Source organism: Aythya fuligula, chromosome 15, assembly GCF_009819795.1.
Source record: "Aythya fuligula isolate bAytFul2 chromosome 15, bAytFul2.pri, whole genome shotgun sequence".
Taxonomy (NCBI): domain Eukaryota; kingdom Metazoa; phylum Chordata; class Aves; order Anseriformes; family Anatidae; genus Aythya; species Aythya fuligula.
Genome location: NC_045573.1, coordinates 17780906 through 17787067, shown reverse-complemented (window position 1 = coordinate 17787067; position 6162 = coordinate 17780906). Strand labels below are relative to the sequence as shown.

General features: G+C 48.7%; 2 long non-coding RNA genes across 2 annotated transcripts; both read left to right on the top strand.

The window, feature by feature from the left end:
- Positions 1 to 1710: 1710 nt before the first annotated feature.
- LOC116495447 lies at positions 1711 to 2012 on the top strand. Its single transcript, XR_004253943.1, has 3 exons — positions 1711 to 1729; positions 1816 to 1862; positions 1953 to 2012. It is a non-coding gene; the product is annotated as an uncharacterized LOC116495447 (long non-coding RNA).
- Positions 2013 to 3476: 1464 nt separating this feature from the next.
- Positions 3477 to 6162, top strand: LOC116495446. Its single transcript, XR_004253942.1, has 3 exons — positions 3477 to 3548; positions 5403 to 5529; positions 6055 to 6162. It is a non-coding gene; the product is annotated as an uncharacterized LOC116495446 (long non-coding RNA).

Here is a 6162-nt window from a genome sequence, read left to right as displayed (position 1 = left end):
GTAAGTGTTGTTGTATGGCTTATGGTAAGGGTAAGGTTAAGGGTAAGGTTTATGGTTAGGGTTAATTTTAGGGTTAGGGTAAGGGAAACGTAAGCGAAAGTATTAGGTTAAGGTTAGGGGTAAGGTAAAGAGGAAGTGTAAGTTTTAGGGTAAGTGTTAGGGTTAATGTAAGGGTCAGGGTAAGGGTTGGGGTAAGGTTTAGGGGAAGGGTTAGGTTCAGGATAAGGGTTAGGGTAAGGGTAAGGTTAATGGTAAACGTAAGTGTAAAGGTAAGGGTTAGGGCAAGGGTAAGAATAAGGGTATGGGTAATAGTAAGGGTGAGGGTTAGGCTAAGGGTAAGTGTAAGGTTTAGATTTAGGCTAAGGGTAAGTGTAGCAGAAAGGTCGAGGTTTACGGTAAGGGTAAGTGTTAGGATAAGGGTAAGGTTTAGGGTTACGTTAAGGGTTAGGTTAAGGGTAAGGGTAAGGGTAAGGGTACATGTAGAAATATGTGTTAGGGTATGGGTTATGGTAAGGGTAATGGTAAGGGTTAGGGTAAATGTAAGGGTAAGGGTATGCGTAAGGGTACGGGTCATTGTAAGGGTTAGAGTAAGGGTTAGGGTAAGGGTAAGTGTTAGGGTAATGGTTAGGGTTAATTTTAGGGTTAGGGTGAGGGAAACGTAAGGGCAAGTATTAGGTTATGGTTAAGGGTAAGGTTAAGGTTAGGAGTAAGTGTAAGTTTTAGGGTAAGGGTTCGGGTTAATGTAAGGATCAGGGTAAGGGTTCAGGTACGGTTTAGGGTTAGGGTTAGGTTAAGGGTAAGGGTTAGGGTAAGGGTAAGGGTAAGGGTATGGATAAGGATAGGAGTAAGTGATAGGGTAAGGGTAAGTGCTAGGGTAAGGGTAATGTTAAAGGTAACAGTAAGTGTAAGGATAAGGGTTAGGGTAAGGGTAAGAGTAAGGGTATTGGTAATGATAAGGGTGAGGGTTGCAGTAAGGGTAAGTGTAAGGTTTAGATTTAGGAAAAGTGTAAGTGTAGCAGAAAGGTTAAGGGTTAGGGTAAGGGTAAGTGTTAGGATAAGGGTAAGGTTAAGGGTAAGGGTAAGGGTAACGGTCAGGCAAAGTGTCAGAGTAAGGGTAAGGGTTAGGGTAAGTTTAAGGGTACGGGTCAGGTGTAATGGTAAGTGTAAGGGTAAGGGTCATGGTAAGGGTTAGAGTAAGGGTTTCAGTAAGAGTAAGGGTTAGGATAAGTGTAAGGGTGAAAGCGAGGATTAGGGCAAGAGTAAGTGTAAGGGTAATAGAAAGGGTTAGGGTAAGTATAAGGGTAAGGGAAAGTGTTAGGATATGTTTTAGGGGAAGTGGAAGGGTAAGGGTTAGGTTAAGTGTAAGGGGAAGGGGAAGGTAAGGGGAAGGGTTGGAGTAAGGAATAGGGTAAGGGTAAGGTTATGGTTAAAGGAAAGAGTAAGGGTAAGGAAAAAGTAAAGGTAAGGATTTGGGTAATGGTAAGGGTGAGAAGGGTTAGGGTAAGGGTTACGGTAAGGGTTAGGTAACGCAGTGTACAACCTGGGACGTCACACGCAGAGCTGCCTCTGGCAAGGTGAGTGAGGAACAGATGTAGCAGTTGTTGTGTTGTAGGTCTCACTGTTCCTCTAAGCATCCCCTCTTTGTCTTTTAGAGGTGTTGTAGCTGTTTGAAGAGGGTAGATGATTCTGTGATTCTGTGATCTGCCTCGGGGGCTGGTAAGCGGCAGAGGTAAGGGAGCAGATGAGAGTAACTTACCTAGTTGTGCTGTGTCTTTGGATGCTGCATCGGCCTATGCGTTTCTTTTTCTTTCACAGGTGTCTCGCACAGGCTCAAAGGAGCAAACTGCACTCTGAAGAGCTGTGTAAGAAGAGGGGCTGGTCATGAGCTGGGTTGGAGCAGAACGACCAAGTAGCACAAGGTGACTATGAAAGGTGTCCGTCTTGCTTTGCAGGTGCCGTGGCAGGCTCTCCACAGAAGTGGATAAGGATATGAGATAAGGCCAGAGAGCGACGAGGAGCGGCACGTGCAGGGATGGTTTTGAAGCGCTGCGGTGGCTTACTCTTCTGTTCATCAGGTGCCACAGGCAAGGTGGGTTGTAACATCAGTCGTTATATTTGCATGAAAGCAGTTCACTTGAATGCCACAGTGCATCTGAGTAGGGTGTTCTAGCAGAAAAAGCTTGTCTGGCACAGCGGTGCCTGATGGCAGGTGAAGAGGTGCCTGAAGCCCCATCCTATCTAGCCTGCACACAATTATCTGAGAATGAAAGCTGCTTTCCAGTAATTCAGAAAGCCAAGTTACGTCTCAGCCTTGAGCATCTCGGGCTTTTGGGCCTGTCTGTAACATTTGGCACCAGCACTAATACTTTTTTTGGCATATGTTTAGCGTTTGGGGCCTGTGTCTGGGATTTGGGCCCTGTCTCGAACCACTGGGGCTTTGTCCTGGGTTTTGGAGCCTGCCTCTAGAGTTCAGGGCCTGTGATTAGGCTTTTGGGGTCTGTGTCTGGGGGCCGGTATCTGGGGGCAAGGGGGGAGCTGCTTGTAGACCCTTGGGGCTGTAATACACAATAAATGTTTGTTCATTGCCTTTTGTATTATAAAACAAGGAGTCCCGTTTGAGGAGCAGGAGTTGCAAAAGCTTCCTGCTGAAGTAAGGAGATGTATAATACTTGGCTAGACACTATGAAAATTCTTTTGCTTAATGTAACAAAAAAGAGAACCCCCTCCCCTTCTCTTCTTCTGCATCTCAGTTGCCTCTTTTGTTCAAAGACACTGCTGCAAAGCTCATGTAACCATCTCCTGATAAGTTGCTAAACTAGTGTATCAACATCCTGCATTCCTGTCTCACGCTGGGCCAACATGACCAAATAAAAAAAGAAGTTGAACCACAACGCTGAGGAAGACTACGGCCTTCATCTTCACGACCACCAGAGGGACAGAGACGACCCCCTAGCAACAGTGCGCGCAGTCGCAGAATATACCAGGATGTGCTGCGTAATCCCGGAATTACCAAGATATAAAAAGGGACCCTGGCGGGGGTGAGGTGCGCGCCGTTGGTGGAGCCGAGACTCCCCGGCCGCCCAGCGCTGTTTTGCTTGCTGTTGCTTACTCAATAAATTCCTTTCTATTATTAATGCAATGCTCTCTGAAAATTAATTAAGGGGGCAACTTATAACAAGGGTATAGTAATGAAGCAGTTTTTGTCTTTCATTGGGACTTGGAAAGGCTGATCTCTCTCAAGAGCTTGATGTTGTCTGCTTTTCTTGATGGTAGCCATCATGGCCCTCAGTCTCTGGCTTGTGTGTGTTCGTGCTCATGTACGGTTTGGGAGCCTGGCTCCATGTGGTTTTTGGGTCCCGGTTCTGTAGTTTTTGACTACTGTTTCTGGTTTGGGGGGAGAGATGGCTCCCTGTATTGCTCTGGCTGGCCCGCCCTGCGCCGCCCCCCTCCCCCTGCCGCCGCTGGGTGGTGCCGGCCCGCCCTGGCCCGGCCACATTGAAGCTGTGAGGAGCTGAAGAAGAGCTAGCGAAAGAGAGGTATTGCAGCAGGTAGGCTGTGCCTGTGAGGTGCCTGAGGATCTGACTTTTTTTTTCTTTTGTGGCTGCTTCTTGCAGTCTCGGAGAGGTGAATCCTCTCCAGAGTGCTGAGGAAAGGCGGAGGGTCGTCAGCCCAGTCAGTGTCCCTAAGCAAGGGTCCCCCTAAGGCAAGTCTCTGAAGTGCTTCCCCTCTGTTTTAGTGGTGCTGCGGTAGGCATTGCTCAGAATCTGCTGAGGGTCTGAGGTGGGGGGGGGGGAGCTGCTTGTACACTGTTGGAGCCTGGGTTGGGGGGGAGGTTTGGAGCTGCTTCTAGACCTTTGGGGCTGGCATCGGGGGTAGGGGGTTGGGTGCAGGTTGTATACTGTAGGGGCCTGTGTTTGGGGGGGGGGGTTGAGGCCTGCGTCTGGGGGAGGGGTGGGAGCTGCTTGTACACTGTAGGAGCTTGTGTTTGGGGGGGCTTGGGGGCTTCCCTCGGGGGGGGAGGGTTGGGAGCTGCTTCTGTAAGGTAGGGGGCCTGCCTTGCAGGGGTTGAGAACTGCTTGTAGAATTTGGGGCCCTGTGTCTGGGGGGGTGGTGCCTGTGTCTCAGCGGCGTTAGGAACTGGTTGTACACCTTTGTGGCCTGTGTTTGGGGGGTGTGGGTGCCTGTGCCTGGGGGAGTTGGGAGGTGCTTGTACACTCTAGGGGCCTCCATTTGGGGGTCTTTGGGGCCTCCCTTTGAGGGGGAGGGAGTTGGGAGTTGGGAGTTGGTTGTACACCTCTGCATCCCATGTCTTGGAGGGGGCGGGGGGTTGGGACCTGTCGCTGAAGGGGCGGGTTGTGAGCTGCTTGTACACCTTTGGGACCTGTGTCTGGGGGGGGGCTGGGTCTGGGGCCTGTGTCTGGGTGGAGTCCAGTTCTTGGGAGGGGGTGGTGGGGTAGGAGCTGCTTGTGGGCAGTTGGGGTCTGCATCTGGGTGTGGTTGGTGCCTGCTTCTGTTGGCAGTTTGGGGCCTGCTCGTAGACTTGTGCAGCCTGGGTTTGGGGGCTTTTCTGTAACGTTTGGGGTCTGCATTTTTGCTTTGGGATGCATCTTGAGCTTTTGAGGCCTAGCTGTAGCATTTGGGGCCTGCATCTGGGGCTTTTCTGTAGCGTTTTGGTTGCGTATTTGTGATTTGGGGCCTGTATCCAGGGTTTTGCCTTTTTTGTCGTTTCCGTCTTTGTGTCTGTGTGTTTCATTGTTGGTTGTGTGGGGTTAGGGGCAGTTTGGGGTTTGGATTAAGGTCAGTGTCATTAGCGTTAGGGGGTTGATAATAAGGGTTAGGGTTGTGGTTAGAGTTGTTAGGTTTAAGGGGAATAAGGATTTCAGGGTAAGGGGTAAAAATGTTGTTTTTGCGCAGTTACATCCTTTAGGGGGAAGGAAGGTGGTATTGAGATATGCTTGCAGTGATAAGACAGCTTAACAGTGTGAAATGTGTTCATCTGATTCGTGTCAATATGGAACAATGCTAGGGCCACATGATATGATGAAATGTGACCTTCTGTCTTACATACCCTTGTATAACCACAAGTCTGAGAAAACCAGAGTGGTTAATATATATAGTTCTTGTATCTTGCAAAGGAATGGTCCAGCAATTCGGGTCAATAGGGGATAAGAGAACAAAGAGGTTTCAGAATAACTGCTAACTATTACAACTGCTACATGGGACACTATGCAAGTGTCTGACATCCAGCCAAGATGGACAAAGGAAAAGGACAAGGGAAAAGCCTGGGAGGAAGACTACGAGCCTTCAGTATGAGCGGCCCCCAGAGGGACCACCAGAGACTGATAACACATGCACCTGTGGGAGGGTTTGGATTCCGGGAACTAATTATAATAAAAAATCAGTAATGCAGGTGGAGCCATGTAGGACTTCCCGGAGGTAAGCCTTCAACAGACGGAGACCCCTAAACTCGTGCGCCAAGCATTCAAGACATATGTCCGTGGCACAAAGATCAAGGACAACTTCTCAGAGGTAAGCAGCTTTCCCTTTGTTTCCCCATCCTCTCAGGAGTCGTCTTTACTATGGTTGTACACACTTCAGGCTCACAACACTCGTTTTCTCCTCTACTTAGTGTTCCTAGTCCCTGCCTGGTGGTGGGCCAAATTCTACGGGTTGATGTGTTTCCAAGTTAAAAGAGATAAGTACATCTAGTTAAGGTGACATCTAGTAGGATCATTTAAAGTAAACTATATAGTAGTAGTAGGTGCCTTCATTGCATGCAGCTCTTCTTCAGGTGAGTAATTCTTACAGCATAAATAATTCTTTTCCCATGTTTCATTCATGATGTTTGTAGCGTGTCTCTTTATGTGTGTGCTTGGCCTGGAGCTGTTCTGCCTGGCAATTGGTGATGGTAGCTAAAGTGGTGTTCCATCAGTGCAATAATACATTGTCCTGACTCTTTTGGAAATGACATCTGGTCTGTCTGTGGGCGAATACTCAAGCTCTGGGTGAGTACTCAAGGGCAGCTGGCACAGAGTCTTTTTGCTTTTTTTCCAGCAGTAGGTAAACATTAGGAGGAACCGGTCAAAGGAAACAGCGCTGTCTGGAACTGTCAAGTTCTTGTTTGGCAACTTAGTGACTGGTTTGATCTACTTCACAGGTGTA